At 31.0% G+C, this 17,369-nt stretch overlaps 1 long non-coding RNA gene across 1 annotated transcript; it reads left to right on the top strand.

The window, feature by feature from the left end:
- The first annotated feature begins 6,595 nt into the window (after window positions 1-6,595).
- Window positions 6,596-12,211, top strand: LOC129307944 (uncharacterized). The gene is made up of 3 exons (XR_008592516.1): window positions 6,596-7,241; window positions 10,488-10,633; window positions 10,786-12,211. It is a non-coding gene; the product is annotated as an uncharacterized LOC129307944 (long non-coding RNA).
- The last annotated feature ends 5,158 nt before the right edge of the window (window positions 12,212-17,369 follow it).

The following is a 17,369-nucleotide window of genomic DNA, read 5'->3' as shown; positions in this document are numbered from 1 at the left end:
AATTGCATTTATGTCCTTCTCCTTATTCCTCCCTATCTACTTCAGTTCATTTTTCTTCCCCTTGCTTTTCTCTTCCTTACTTTTGTTTCATTTCATATTTATTTCTATCATCCAGGGATTTTATTTCTTCTGATTCCTTCTCCCATCAAAAGGTTAATGAGCCCTTTAAAGATGATTTGTCGTTGCTATTGATATGCATGATTGGAGTCTGATGATGAAGATATAATCCAAACTTTTTCTAAGATGCTTGAATTAAGTGATAAGGGAATATTTCCACATGAAAAAATGATTAAGATGATTAATATGGGAACTAAGGAGGATCAAAAAATGCTCAAAATAGTAGATAATCCTAAAAAGAAACAAATGATTGAGCTGTTCAAAGAATACATAGACGTGTTTGCATAGTCCTAAAAAAATATGCTAGGCTACACCTAGGTATTGCTTCTCATAAAATACCATTGCTTCCTAAGGTTGAACCTAAGAAACAAAAGTTAAGGAGAATGAATATATAGGTATCCTTACAAATAAAAAAAGAAGTAATAAAGCAGTTAAAAGCAGGATTCTTAGAGGTAGTAACCTACCCAAAATGGTGGCAAATATTGTTCCCGTTCCTAAAAAAATGGTCAAATTTAAATGTGTGTTGATTATCATAATTTAAATAATGCAAGCCCAAAAGATGATTTTCTACTACCCCACATTGATGTATTGGTTGATAATATTGCTCAAAGCTACCGTGTTCCTTTATGGATAGGTATTCAGGGTACAATCAAATCCCTATGCATGAAGGAGATAAAGAGAAAACAACCTTTACAACCTAATGAGGAACTTATTGTTATCGGGTGATGCCTTTTGGTTTGAAAAATGTTAAGGCAGCTTACTAACAAACTATGATAGCTCTTTTTCATGACATGATGCATAAAGAAATTAAAGTATATGTAGATGATATGGTAGCTAAATCATTAGAGAATGAGAGCCATATTAAAGTCCTTAGAAAGCTACTTGTAAGGTTGCACAAATACTGACTAAGATTGAATCCTAATAAATACATCTTTGGACTCTTTTTAGAAAGTTATTAGGATTTATTGTAAGTCATAAAGGGATAGAAGTAGATCCAAATAAAGTAAGAGCAACTCAAGAAATGCCACCTCCTCAAATAGAGAAAGAAGTTAGAAGTTTCTTGGGATGACTAAATCACATTGCTAGATTCATTACCAATCTAATAGCCACTTGTGAACTGATGTTTAAGCTTCTAAAGAAAGATTGTAAGGAGATATAAGATGATAATTGTCAAAAGACCTTTGATAAAATCAAAGATCATTTGTTAAATCCCTTAGTCTTAGTTCCTCCATCACCAGGACGTCCTATTAATCCTCTACCTAACGACTTTATCTCACTCAATAGGAGCAATGCTAGGTCAACATAATGATTCTAGAAAGAAAGAAAGAGCAATTTATTTCTTAAGCAAGAAGTTTAATGACTGTGAAGCTTGTTATCCAATGATTGAGAGAACTTGTTGTGGACTAGTTTGGGCAACTAAAAGGCCAAGGCAATACATGCTTTACTACACTACCTGGTTAAGCTCAAGAGTAAACCCACTTAAGTACATCTTTGAGAGCCCACACATTAGAGGTAGAGTATTAAAGTGGCAAGTTGTGTTATCTGAGTATGATATAAAGCATGTAATGTAAAAATCAGTCAAAGGTAGTGTGATAGTAGATCACTTGGCTGATAATCCCTTAAGGGATAACCAACCATTAGAATTTCAATTTCCTAATAAAGGCATGTGCACTATAAAAGAAGATTGTGATGAAGGGAATGGTGAAGGAAAAGAATGGGAAATGTATTTTGATGGAGCCGCCAATATGCATAGAAATGGGGTAGGAGTAATGACTGTTTCACCAAAAGGGAAATAATTTTTAGGGGCCATTAAATTAGAATTTGATTGCACTAATAATATAGCAAAATATGAAGCTTGTGTTAATGGTCTTTGAGCAGCTATTACCCTTAGCATATAATGCTCAAAGGTTTTTAGTGATTCAGCTCTCATCATTCATCAAATAACAGGAGATGGAGAATAAAGAACACAAAATTGATTCCCTATCAAGAACTCTTAACAGAGTTGATTAAGCACTTTGAGGTTGTTAACTTTCATTACTTGACTTGAGATAAAAATCATTTCACCGATGCTTTAGCCACTTTAGCAGTAATGATGTAACTCAATTGTGGAGTCTATGTCCAATATATTTAAGTAAAAGCTAGAAGCTTCCAACGTACTATCTGAATGAACTTTCTTGGTTTCAAGACATTAAGGACTATAACACTAAGAGGTCATACCCAACTAAAATGACTGAAAATGAAAAGAAAACTCTTCATCATTTGGCTATGACATTCTTTATCAATAAGGATGTTTTATACAAGAGGAGCTATGATGGTACCTTACTTCGTTATGTGAGTTAGAAGAAGCAAAGAAAATTATGGTTGGGGTGCATGAAGGCATATGTGGTACACATGCAAATGGTCACACTATGGCCAAACAAATTCAAAGGCATGGTTACTTTTGGTTAACAGTAGAGAAAGATTGCTTTAAGTGTGTCAAGAAATGGCAAATGTCATATCTATGCTAATAGGATAAATGCTCTCCCAATTTTATTGCATAATTTGGAATCACCTTAGCCATTCTCAATGTGGGGAATTGACATTATTGGTCCAATTAATCTAAAAGCTTCAAATGGACATTGCTTTATCCTTGTCATAATTGATTATTTCACTAAATGGATAGAGGCAAATTCATTTGCTAGCATCACATAAAAAGTATTCCTCAAATTCATAAAGATAAATATTATTTTCCAATATGGGACTCCTGAAAGTATTATTATAAATAATGGTCCCAATCTCAATGGAATGGAAGTCAGAATCTTTTATGAAAAGTTCCAAATCAAGTATTATAATTCAACCCCATATAGACCCTAAATGAATGGAGCAGTTGAAGCAGTCAATAAAAATATTAAGAAGATCATTAGAAAAATGACAGTAACTTATAAGGATTGGCATAAGTTGCTTTCCTATGCTTTATATGGTTATTGTACTACTATATGCATACCCATAGGAGTAACCCCATACTCCCTTGTTTATAGAATGGAAGCTGTCACACTCATTGAGATGGAAATTCCATCCTTAAGAGTATTGGCTGAGGCAGATTTAGAAGAAAATGAATGGGTACGAACCTGATTTGAGCAACTCAACATGATTAAAGAGAAAAGGCTTACTGCAAAATGTCATGGACAACTGTACTAAAAGAAAATGGTAAGAGCCTTTAATAAAAAGCTTCGCCCAAGAGAATTCAATGCTAGTGATCTTGTACTCAAGAAAATATTGCCTAACTAAGAAGATAATAGAGGCAAATAGGCTTTAACCCATAAGGGCCTTATATTGTCAAACATGCCTTTTTTGGAAGAGCACTAATCCTAACTGACATGAAAGGTCAAGAGTTAGCAAAACCCATTAATGTAGATGCTGTCAAGCATTATTATGCTTTGAAAAAAGAAAGAAAGAAGTGCTCACTAGGTTGAAAACCTGTAAAGACAACCTAAGCAAAAGTTAGAGCCAATAGAAAATGAAAAGGAAAGAAGAGCTCGTTAGGTTGAAAACCTACAAAGGCAACCTAAGAAAAAGTAAAAGCAAAGAACAAGCAAAGCAACAAGAAGAAGAACAAGAGTTCACCAGGTCAAAAGGATGACTTAGGAAAGGAAAGGAGGGCATAAGAAGTTAAGTACCTACGTTTGAAAAGGTTAGCTCCATTATCCCTCACACTATGCATATCAATGATAACACTTGTTGGGGTCATGAAAAATCCAAGGGAGGAGGATGTGTGATTAAGTGGATTCACACATTCCATTTGTATTTAAGCCATTTGTACTCTAGAACTTAGACATTCCCATTTCTCTATGAACTTTTACATTAAAAAATGAATTTTTTTCAACCTTATTCCTTTGAGATCATCTTTCATCTCTGTTTTTTTTTTTGTGTTATCACCTTTGAATTCATATGTCATATATTTCAGCAAATTCACATTCAAGGAACAATATTTATTGATAAATTTACTTGACGTAAAGGTATCTTTATTCTTACTTTTAGCCCTTGAGGTATCAAGATCATCATGCAGGTGTAAAGTGACATCAAGAGCATGGGTGCTATCAATACTCGATCAAAAAAGTTAATCTCATTTGCTTGTGAGCAAGATTAAGTGGTGTGGATTTGGTCATTTGAATTTTCTAAAGAGGGGCAATAACATACTATGATACTACACCTATTAATGAATAAAGATTTAATAATAGATTTTGACGTATTACCTTGTGTTCAAAATAATTTTATTCGATATGCACGAGAGTCTTTAAAAAATATATATATTAATAATTAAAATGATTTTTAACATCAAACTTTCCAATAAAAGACTTGCAATACATTTGCATTGGGACAAATAAGGAAATTATGCATCATGCATCACCCTTTGCATCTATTACATAAAAGAGAGAGAGAGAGAGAGAGAGAGAGAGAGAGAGAGAGAGAGAAGAAGTCTCATGAATTGAGGCAAACAAAGGTTTAAACTTTTTGCATCGCAAATCATCCATCCATGGTATATTGCACAAAATTTTTTTAGCATCCATTTCGATTAAGGGAAAATAAAAAATAATAATAAAAAATCATACATTGCACATTACCGCATTGTATTCCTTGCCATAGAAAATACGCTTCATTTGAAATTGGGGAAAAAAAACAAAGAGAATAATAAGGCAAGAAGAAATTGAAAACCTATGGAAGTGAGAAAAGAAACATCAATAAGCATCAAATGTGAATTATGCACTACTCATCTGTACGAATTATCTAGAATTTGTGAAGGGGAATGAAACATTTTCTTATATCCCTTTTAAAGATCATACATTCTTTTAAAAGCCCTATAACGGCAGGCACTATTCTTTTCAAGCCTTGTAATGGCAGGCACTCCTTTCAAAGCTCTATAACGGCAGGCACCCTCAAAGCCTCATATTGGCTGGCACTCCTTTCAAAGCCTTGTAATGGTAGGCACTCTCAAAGTCCAGTATCGGCTGGTACTCATTTTCAAGTCCTATAATGACAGGCACTCCTTTCAAAGCCTTGTAACAGTAGGTACCCTCAAAATTTGCACTATTCTTTCAAAGCCTTGTAATGGTAAGCACCCTTAAAGCCCAGTACCGACTAGCACCCTTTTTAAAACCTTGTAACGGCAAGCACCCTCTAAACTCAGTACTGACTGGCACCTCTTTTCAAGCCCTGTAATGGCAGGTACTCTTAAAGCCCAGAACCGGCTAGTACTATTCCTTTAAAGCCTTGTAACGGCAGGCACTATTCTTTTAAAGTCTTGTAACGGTAGGCACCCTCAAAGCCCAATACCAACTAGCACTATTCTTTTAAAGCCTTGTAACGACAGGCACCCTCAAAGCCCAATAGAGATTGGTACTATTCTTTTAAAAGTCTTGTAACGATAGGCACTATTCTTTTAAAGCCTTGTAAAGTAGGCATCTACCCAAGTCCTTTGGAATATAAGCAATTCATCTCCATTGAGGTTTTATTTTATTTATTTGTTAAATAAAATTTCACCTTCAAATATAAATTTTTTAGTTATCTAGTAGTCTTGCCCTTCCAAACAAAATACATGTTTCTTTCTTCATTCGTTTCTAAAATAAAAATATCATCTCATGAAATTTTCACTTAGAAATCAAATGAAAAGGGGCATCTAGTCAACATATATTTTGTTTGGATCATTGTCAATTGTTTACAGCATCTTTCTATTTTATTTGGTCATTCACATCACATCACCTCGTCACATTGCTAAAACAAAAAAAAAGGTCATTGTGTTTTTTAGCCAATAGTCTCACATTTAATCATATTTAGTCGTGTCAGGGACAATTAGGTCATTTCATATATATTGCATGGCCGACCAAAATATATATTCTATCTTTACTTGTCACTTATATAAGAATTCAAAAACCACACTTTTTCATATACTTACATAAGAAACAAGTAAAAAGACGCAACTGTAAACACCATATTTTATCCAAGTATTTTTTAATAAAAATAATAATAAAGTCAACAAAAAAAATGAGATTTTAGTTAGATAAAATAAAAAAAATCTTTAATTAAGAGGGTTTAATTTTACTTTAACCTAGATAATCTTTTATTGGTTAGGATTTTATTTCTTTTAGTTCATTAAAATAATTAAAAAATGTAAAATATAAAAATAAAATTTAATCCTTTTTAGGATTATATTTTCAAAAATAATAATAATCTAACAAAATTTAAAAAAAATATTGCTTAAATTTTTTAAAAATTTCTCCTAAATTATCTCAACAATTCAAAGATTAAGAGAATCAGTTTTTTTAAGAGTTTAATTTTTAAAATTTCTTTTCTTAAATCTTGATTGTTTTCCTTTAAAAAAAAAAAAGATATCCTGGCTTTCAAAATCATATTTCTTTTCTCTCTTAATTTGATTTCTAAAATTAATTAACATAACAAAAAAAAAAATTAGGGAGAGTGAAACGCTAATCTCTCAACCCTCATTTCCCTTTGGCTTGCCCGAGCAAAGGAAGCAGAGAAGACTTTCGGCCACACATGGTAAAGAGGAGGAAAAACGCAGAGAAAGGTAGAACAAAAAGCTTTACTCTATAGAAACGCCAGTCACGCACACAAGAGAAGAGGAGCAAAGCATTTTTCTTCCTGATTCTCCATAATCGCAATCAAAAGGAAGAGTCCGGCATGCAACTGCCTGCCGCCTCACACGCAAGTTTCAGATTTCTTGTGTCTGCTTTCAAGATTAAAGGAGAAAAACTTTTCAAAAAGAGAGGAGTAGCAGAGGTTTGCAGTGGCTTTGGCAGATGAAAGACTACGTCGTGTGCTAAAGGAGAAGGCTAAATCTAGTAAGATTTCATCAATTTATGGTCATCTTCATCTACAAAAGGACTAAATCGAGAGAGAGCTGGAAGGGGAATTTTCTAGAGACTTTCTTTAAAAGAGAGATAGAGGAGGGTGAGCGATTTTTTCTGGAGAGGACCGAGAGAACTAGAGGGAGATTGAGGGAGATTTCTAGAAGGATATGGTTTTTAGAGAAAATGGTAAAGGTAGAATCAAAGAGAGGAAACCGAGAGTGATCCAGGCAGAAGCAGAGAAGCAGATTTGGGATATCAAGAGGAGGAAGAGGCATTGCACAGGTTTCCTAATCTGCTAGCTTTTGGATTTGGAATGTTTTATATTTGATTTCGATTTCTCATTTCCAAACAAATTTTATGTTTAAATATCATAAAGCTTTGATCAGAGTTAGGGACCATGAGAGATTTTTGAACATGAGATTGATGTTTGCTTTAGAAAGGATTCGATTAATACATCTTGTTTATAGAATTTGTCAATTCTTTGACAAATCCTCTATGTGTATATACTTTTTAAGAATGGATGGATAGAGAATTTGGCATGAGATTCTCTCAATTCTGACCTGTGTTGTTGAGATGCTTGTTCTACTTCGATTATTCATGCATGTTCAAAGGCATCTAAATTTCAGAAGATGGATTTTTTTGCATTTTTCCTGTCATTGTTTTGGCTAAAAAAAAAATAGTGATGAAATTGCTTGATTGAGTTTGGTCTTGGACTATTCTCGTTACAAGTTTGATCATTGATAGTTGCTGTCCAGTTGCTATAATTAATCATGTTCATCAAATTTTTAATATATATTGAATGTCTTTGATGTTTGATTGATTATGTCACCTAAATCGTGAAGAACATGTGATGATTGTTGTTAAAAGGGGGATGCTGAATAAAATTTATGCTTGCTATTCGATTTGACTTGATCCAATTTAAACGCATATTCCCATCATGGTTTTCTCTTAAATAAAGTTGTTGATATTGTTTGATGGTACCTGATCTGAGTCTTGGTTAATGCCTATTATCAGTATGATTGTGGTTCTCCATGTAATTCAAGCCAAGTTGCTGTAGTTAATCATTTTCAGCAAGCCTTTAATATGTACTACATGTAGGTGGAAACTCCAAATGAAAATATGATTTGTTGTCCTAAATGTTTGATCTGGTTTGGGCACTATACTGTCATTTTTTTGGCTCTAAATCAATGAAGAAATTGTTGTGTTTGTTCTTAAAAGAAAATAGATTTCAAATAAAGATATTGCGTGCTGTACTAATTAGTTTGAAATGATTGTTGGCATATTCCTATCATGTTTTGGCCAAGGATAGTGAAGAAATTGATGTGGTAGTTGTTTAAAAAAGAGAGGCTCACAATAACATTTTTTTGTGATCATAACTTGTTTGAATTGATTTTTGGATATTTTCCTGTCACAGTTTTGTCTCAAACAGGAAGGAAATGTTGTGTTTGTTAGATTAGATGTTGAATTAGATTTTAAATATTTTTTTAGCATGAAAAAAGCATATGTGTGACCACATACTTCTAGTCTATATATCAATCTAAAAGGTCCCTTGCTGGTCTACAATGTTAGTATGACAAGAATCGAGAAATGAACTGGATTTGTCTTCCAATTGAGATAAAGAAAAAATGATGATGAATTAGGGGTTATATTTGCTAATTATTTATCTGCCATGTGAGATTCTAAGGGTCTTCATAGGCATTTAAAATGATCTCATACCATATAAATCAATAAGATTTTGCAGGTATAAAAATATAACTTATATATATAAACTTATATATTAAATATGGGTTTTAAAGGCTCATCATTAAAATTAACTTTTTATATTAATAAAATATTTAAGTCTCATGTGAAATTTTAAAAATCTTTATAGATAATTAAATTAAGTACATTATCGTATAGGATAATAAGTCCTTGTAAATATCGCAATTCTCAATCTCTATAGTAAATAAATAAATGAATTTGTAAATAAATAATAAACATTTTTTAAATAAAAATTAAATTGAAATAATCACATTTACTAATAAGATCTTTTAGTCATATGAGATTTTTGAATCTCCGTAGACCTCTGAAATAATCATATGATCACGTGAGTTAATAAAGCTTCTTAGTTATAACGATTAGGATTTCATATAAAAAATATACATTACATGCATATAATAAATCAAATAAATAATAAAAATATATTTAAATAAATTTAATTCTTTTCTCATGTGAGAATTTAAATCTCTACAAATATGTAAAATAATTATATTACCATATAAATCAATAAGACTTCTCAAGTATAATAATTAAGAGTTTTAAAAAAAATATATGCATGCTTAAAAAATAGTATTAATACTTAAAAATATAAATAAATAAATTAAGTTGTTAAACTCTTTTATCGTGTGAAATTTTAAAATCTCCACAGATATTTAAAATAATTGTATTATCGTATAAATCAATAAGGCTCTGTAGGCATAGCGATTAAATTTTCAATAATAAATATAAAAAATAATTTTAAACTCTTTTTCCTTTTTCTTATTTCAAAATTTCAAAAATTTCAAAAATAATTAAAATTAATTTACTTTTTGCATCTTAAAACATGCATATCAAAATTTTAGAAAATTTTTTATTTGCAAAATAATGAATTATTTTTAATTAATTTATCTTCAAAAAATATTTTCACCAACAAAGTTTTAATCCCGAACTACATAGACTTTGATCCCCATTATAGAGTACGTAGGCCTCAGAGTCTGATTCTGAGTCAAGTTCTCCCTTATAAGTAAATAATATTCTTTATTTTATTTTATTTTTTTATATCAAACATATGAATAAGAAAGGGATAATTCAAATAACCTTAAAGCAATATTAATTTAGCACAATGAACTTTAGATAACCATTCTTATGAACGGGCATTATGAGGTGCCTAACACTTTTTCCACACCCAACCAACTCTCGAACTTATTTCCTGATTTCATAAATCATCTTTATCTCTTTTAAATGGTTTTCCAAAATTTTTCTCAAAATTTTAGTGACGACTCCCATTCAATCGATTTTCGTCCTGAAGGTCGAAACCTCCGCCCTCACAAGTTGTCCGCGTCGCATTTTTAGATGTGACAATCTGGTATTTAAAATTTTACAACCATCAGGAACAAGATGCCATGTTTAGAAAGGCATGATGAAAATATTCCATTTGATTGCTCTGCAACTTATATGTGTTATTTTCGTTTTAAATGCCAGATGATGACAAGGACACACGTTAGCCTCTTTAAGCATGTACCCTTAATAAATAATTTCTGGTACCAACTCTGAATACCAACCTGCCATAGTGGATTCTAGATTGGAATAAGCTTTTGTGGTTAGTTTTGTTTGGAGTTTATTGTTTCTGCATATTATGCCCCTCTTAGCTATTTTATCATTGTCTCATTGACAATTTTAATACTTATTGATTGTGAAGAAATAGAGGCTCTTCTGATCTGCTTACACTTAATCTTATTTCTTTTTTATTTGTTTCTACTGAATCACTTTTTCTATCTAAATTTTGTTCAGGGAGATAACCTAGTGGAAAATCTATTGGATTTTGAGTGTGAACTGAAAAGGCCATACTTATTATTTAGGAACGCTGAAAAAGAAGTTAATGGTATACGGTTTTACAATTCAGATGAAAGTGAAGAAGCAGCAAATCTCTTTAATAGGTAACATATTGTTCTCAGTCAAGCCTTTGTTGTTTTTTCCTTGCATATTTTGCTCAAATTTTTAGTTAATACATGCTTATGGACTAATTCATCATATCCAGCCTGGACTGCCAACTTGCTTTTCTTTTCTTATTAATGTATCTTAATTGCAGTATACTCAATGGCTTATACAATTGTTTAACTCTAGCAATATACTTGATGCATACTCGAAGGCAGCCACGAAGACAAAATTGCCTTGTAGCAAAAGGGAAGGATTTTTGAAAGGTTTATGGTATCTTAAATCTCTACTACTATAAAAGAGAGATTCAAATATATGCAGGAGAATGGGAAATTATTTAGCCTCCTATTCAAATACATGCTGTAGTGAATTTAAGGAACTTGAACCAGCAGCTATTGTAACAGAAAAGCGTCTAAAGTCATCTTCAGCCACCCCTTCCGCAATTGGTTCACTTGAAGATCCTGCCTTTGTAGACTGCCTCAATGCATGCAATCTAGTTGCACATACAGCACGCCAATTTTCTCTGCCTTTGGGTGAATTCTTCTTCAATGCTGATTTTAAGTTTTCTTTTCTTTCATAAACCTTTTAGACCACCCGGTATGATCCAATTATAGTAACTTGGATATTGCTTTCTCCTTGGTGTACCAAACAATTGTGTCTAAGAAAGATTTTCCCTTATAGCTGAACAACTTTGCCTTCTATTAATCCTAATGGGACTCGGCTTCTCTCAGATAAGGGCAGCCACTCCTCCGCTAAGGGAGACATGTATTTAAATCATTCATATTAAATCTAAACTGTCCAAATGTAATGTTTTTTATTTTTTTATTTTCCATTTATTAAACTAAAAAATTTAATAAACCTGTTTATTAAAATTTGACGATGCAATCAATAGGTGGCGGTCAGTAATTAAGCCTGGGCACTAGGATATATTTTCTAATTTTCATGGTTACAGGGAGTAGATTGGATTAAATGGAATCTCAGAAATGAAGGAGGGCAAAGTTTCTCCGGGAAGATACCATGGCCTACTCTTTTTGGGTATGTTGGTTGCGACATATGGGTGACCAGATGTAATAGAGTCTTTGGAGGAGAGTACGAGGACAGAGCATCAAATGCTTATCAAAGTCTTTTTCCAGCAACTATGGATAAGGATCTGGTAACTAAATTCTCTGCCTTAAGAATAACTCTATCAATGCGAAAGCTCAATTCAGTAGAAAAGGGTTCTCCATCTGTGTATTAATGGATGGCAGCAGCGAGTGTGGGGGAACTATAAGGGATGACAAGAAGAATTGGATTTGTGGCTTCACTTGTGAGCTGAATTTTGTCCCTCCTGTGATAACTGAGATGATTGCAATGATTAATGGCTTGAGCCTTTGTTGGGCTTGAAGGTGTACCAAAGTTGAAGTCCACTCTAGTTGTGTTGAAGCTTTTAATTTGATTACAAGGGTTGTGATCCTAATTTCCCTTCAGTGACTTAGTTGAGGAAGTCAAAATGTTATTCTTCAAAGACTAGCAAATTTATTTGACTCATGTATAGATGATAATATTTTAGAGACTAATAGCCTTGCTAGATTTTTCCATAAGATTGAGGAGAATTTTGTTTTTTGTTTTTAATCACCCACCACCTCTTTTACAAGAATTAGAGGTTGATCGAGGTCCTCCTCTGTTCCATTGTATCTTATTTCTATTGTTAGTTGTTTATTAATAGAGTTTTTCATTCCTATTAAAAAAATATAAATTAGTCAATATAGTTTATTTTTATTTTTATGAATTTTATTAATTTTAACATAATAGTTTTAAACTATTTATTTAAATATTATTGTACATAATTATTTAGAGTTCTTTAACTTGTGGAGTAGAAAATTATATTATAAGAAAAAAATAATAATTTTAATTTTTGATATAATTACAAATAAAAAATTAGTGTTTAGAATTTTTAACCACATATGTTTTATAGGTTTAAAAATTAAAAAATTTAATTTATTAGCCAATAAAATTCAACTTTGTTTTAATTTGTTACCCAAGTCACAAAAATTCAAAAGCCCAATAACTCGAGGGGAGCCCAACTCAAAATTAACATCAGCAAAGGGGTCTATAGTGTATTATCGGGGGCACCAGACCAAAATGATGGTGCATTCCGAAGCACACGAGAAATGAACAGACGTCTATTTGGCATGAGGGTGATGAAATAAATGTGAAGAGTAATAAGAAAGATAAAATTACATATCGAAGCCCAACTCAAAATTAACATCAGCAAGGGGTCTATAGTGTATTATTAGGGGCACCAGACCAAAATGATGGTGCATTCCGAAGCACACGAGAAATGAACAGACGTCTATTTGGCATGAGGGTGATGAAATAAATGTGAAGAGTAATAAGAAAGATAAAATTACATATCGAACCCATATTTTGTAATATGGCTCACAGCTCATTTAATTTTAGTTGTTTCCTCTCGAATCTTTTTTGTTCTCTCAAATTCATCTCTTCTTTATTTATTTTGTTTATTCAGTATAATCAGTAACGGAGCCATCTGCTACTGAGGGGGCATTTACCCCCTCACTTGGGAAAAATAGCATATTTGGGGCATATATTTTTATATTTTATAATTTGTTTCTTTTTTTAATACCTTGCACCCCCCATATTTTAATATTTTAAACTTTAAATCCATTTCAATGTTACATTTAACCCAAATTAAAATTTAATTTTTTAACTTAGTCTAGTGAATATTAACTCATAATTTCGTCACAACTAAATGTAGATATTATTTATTAATTGTTCAAAAAATAGAAAAAAAAATAATTTAATTAAACTAGACCAGCATTCATCCTCATCTTAAGAATATTAGTTAGGAAAAAAGACAACAAAGAATGAAAATTCAAGAATCAAAAATAAACTCGTTGAATACATTTTGCTAACTCACTACATTTGCAAATCTATAACTAAAAGTTAAATTAAGAAACAAAGACAAAGAAAAAAGAAAGAAATTTAATGGATTTTGAAAAGATAAAAATGTTTTTCTTGTACTAAGGTCCTGGCTTTGCCCCCTTTGATCCAAGATCCTGGCTCCGCCACTGAGTATAATTATCTCTTATTTGTTATTATTGGACTACATTCAGGTATTATTGAGTCTAAATAGGAAAAAAAAAACTCTAGTATCTTATCCTTTTCATCTATAAGATTTGAACTTTTAACCCTATATAGTGTTGGAGTTTGTGTTTGTGTGTGTCAAAATAAGCCTTACATTGTTTAAACTTAAGGAGCTTTAGTTATATATACTAAGATAAGAATTTGAGCAGGTAAATGGGTTAAGGGGAGAAGTGGGTTCACATGCATAATAATCACTACAACATTTATATTGTCTAGAAACAATTCAAAAGTATTGCTTTATGCATGAAAAATGTTGCTTGAAGTTATAGGCAATAATTTTCAAGTGTTTTCAATTTAAGTGTTGCCTATTACTTTAAGTAATAATTTTTTTATCTTTGACCACAACCTTTATAAAATTGTTGCTTAAAACTATGAGAATAGGCAACAGTTTTTGAAAGATCTATTGCAACACTTTTCAAATGTTGCATATCACATAAAATAGGCAACATTTAAAAATTGTTGTGAAATAGTTAAATAATTAAAATTTAATATTTCCTTCCTCTATCTAGATTCGAACCTAGAACCTATTGAAAGGAATAAGTGTCTCCAACTACTCTTCTAACTTGACTTTTTTATATTATAATGCAAAATAAATTAATTTTTTAATTTAACCAAATAATGAATTGAAAAATTAAGAGAATGAATAAATAAATTATCTAGAAAAATTGTAAAAATAAATTTAAAATAATTTTTTTGTTTAGAAAAACAACAAGCAACAATTTTTAAATGTTACCTAAAGAGAAACTATAGGCAACATTTACATTTTTATTGCCTATTTGAATAAGAAACATTTTTAAAATGTTTCCATAAAAGATCCTTTATAAGCAACAATTTTTATATTGCCTATTTAAAAAAATTATTGCAACACTTGAAAATTAATGTTTATTCTATTTTGGGGAACAATTTTTAAACGTTGTCAAAATTAGGTTGCTTAAAGTATAGGAACAATAGCAACATATGAAAAATATTGTTGATGCCCATATTAAGCAACACTTTTAAAACTGTTGCAAATAAAATTATTGCCTAAAGTAAAAATTGTTGTGGTGAATGGACTAATATAGTCAAGATTTAGTTTTTTAACTTGTGCACGAGTTAGATGTGGTGTCAAGCACTTTAATCACCGTTAAATAATTTCAATTACAATGTTTAGAAACAATCTTTAATGGTCATCAAGTCGTACTTAATTATATTTAAATTCATTAACCTATATTTAATAGTACTCAAATCACCCATAAATTTTTGGCTTAATTAAGTCAATGCTCATTGCTTATTTAAATACACCGCTCTTGAGTCTTTGAGCCTTCTCTTCTCCCTCCTGAGCTCTATTTTTTTTTATTTATATTTTTATTGTTTTGTTATCTTGGTTTTGCAAGATGACTTAATTTAATCTTGAAAAGCTATTGCAATTTGATCAGTGTAACAAAATAGTTCTTAAAAATGGTATCCTTGAACATGCTTTTTTAACCAAATTTTCCAAAGGCAAAAGATCATGGTGTGAGAAGGTTGTTTATGGTGAGAAGATGGAGTAGTAAGTTGAAGTTGTGCTTGTGCCACTAATAGAATCTGCATGAGTGGCCATCTTGTGGAATCACAAACATGTAGTTGATAATGCATTATAGAAAGTGGCTTTGATCATTTTGGATCATTCATTGCATTTTTATAGTTATTATTAAATAATATATGTTTCCATCATCTTTTTCATTTTGTTCCTTTCTAACGCAAACGAAACATACAGTCTTCACACATGTTCAAGATCGAGATCGATAGGATGCCCTTTTGATTGCCATAAAAGTTTTAATTACCACATATTCAAATTCATTATTTGATTACTTAATTTTGGTTTGGTTTTCCAGATATAATTGGTTTGGCATTTGTCTTTTTTTATTTATTATGGGAAAATATTTACAGGGATCAGGAAGATAAATTAATTCTAGGAAGTATGACGGCACATTGGGCCCATAGGTGATATATAAATTTTATGAAAAATTAATTTAAAATACCCCACCACACAATTAATATCACAAAATTCATTGCTAGCTTAAGAAACTTGCCGCAATTCTTTATAAATTTTAATATGCCGTTTTTGAACAGAAGAGACCATTAATTCAATTTTGGTATCAACCTATTTGGAATCTTAGCTTCCTGATTTACAATCAACCTTCAACAAGAGTGGAATCTGCAATTTGGAGTTACATCTAAAAGTGAAAAAGATCACAGAAGGTGCAAGGGATAGTGGGTCGCATCTTGCTTTTCCCAAATAAAAAATATGCTTTGGTGAAGAAAGCTTTTCAAGTGAAAGATAAGAAAGTTGAAGCCAATTGAGAACATAAAAATTTATTTAAAAAAAAAAACACGACCACAAAGCAAAAGAGTACGTAGAAGAGGTAAAGAAGAATCAAATTGGTAACGCATGCAGGAATAAAAGCAGCCCAATAACAAATATTTTGGATCCGAGGACATTGGTGATTCCCATAATTTGGATTCCTTGAAGTGATTTAAGATAAAGCGAGGGATCTCGCTTCTATGGCGATCATGAACCTTTATAAGTTATGTGCACATCAAATTACAAAGCAAATCATACATTCATTGTTTGTATTACTTACACTTGGTACATAATTGAAAGTCTGATTCCATTAAAATGTGAAGAATTGAAAGCTAGAGAAGCTAACTATAACATATTTGACAAAAAAGAATGATTATTTTTTCAACATGGATGTTTGTCAACTGTCATTTATTGCCCAAGCTATATAAAATAGTTATCAAACCATCCTATATTGAAGATAATATAAGACGGTTATTAAATAGCCATCTCATATAAAGTTTTAGATTTATACCAAATCTAAAACCATAGAGGCCTTATAAGACGGTTATACTTATGATCATCCTATAAGATTAAGTTTGTTTTGATATAAGGAGGTTGCTTTTCAAGCAAGCCCCTTGCAATACAAAAATAGATATACTCAAAAGTATTTCAAAACAACTCAAAAATCATATCTACACTACTCAATTCAAATTTATAATGTTTATAATTTAATTACATCAAAAGTATTCTATTTAAAATTCAATGATATAAATGAATCAATTTGAACTAAAATATCAATTCCTAAAATATTTAAACTATATATTGACAACTAAACTAATATATTCCTAAACTAACTATATATTATCACCTTATATTAGATGTGACCTACTTTTCATATGCATATTTGCTCTAGTCTTCGAGGACTTTATTAATATGAGCATCCTCGAAACGATGTAGTATAGTTTGGATAGTACTACAACATACATAACAATAAAGTTAGTTGATGATAATTAATATTCATTATAATATAAGAAATAATTTTATACAAAATGATAATACTGTGAGTAATAATATCTTTAGCATACCTTATCACATAGTAATCACAACCATGACTTTTATTGATTTGTTGGGGGCACTACATGAAGAAAATGACATACATACATACATACATACATATGTTATTGATATAAAAAAATGAAAACTATTAAGTAATTGGCGATAATTTAAACATTCTTATATTACATTTCATTCAATGACATCCTTTTATTTCTTGAACAATCTCTTATTTAGAA

Source organism: Prosopis cineraria, unplaced genomic scaffold, assembly GCF_029017545.1.
Source record: "Prosopis cineraria cultivar Desert tree isolate PC_DT_omini unplaced genomic scaffold, ASM2901754v1 PC4, whole genome shotgun sequence".
Classification (NCBI taxonomy): domain Eukaryota; kingdom Viridiplantae; phylum Streptophyta; class Magnoliopsida; order Fabales; family Fabaceae; genus Prosopis; species Prosopis cineraria.
This window is presented reverse-complemented; position numbering and strand designations above follow the sequence as displayed.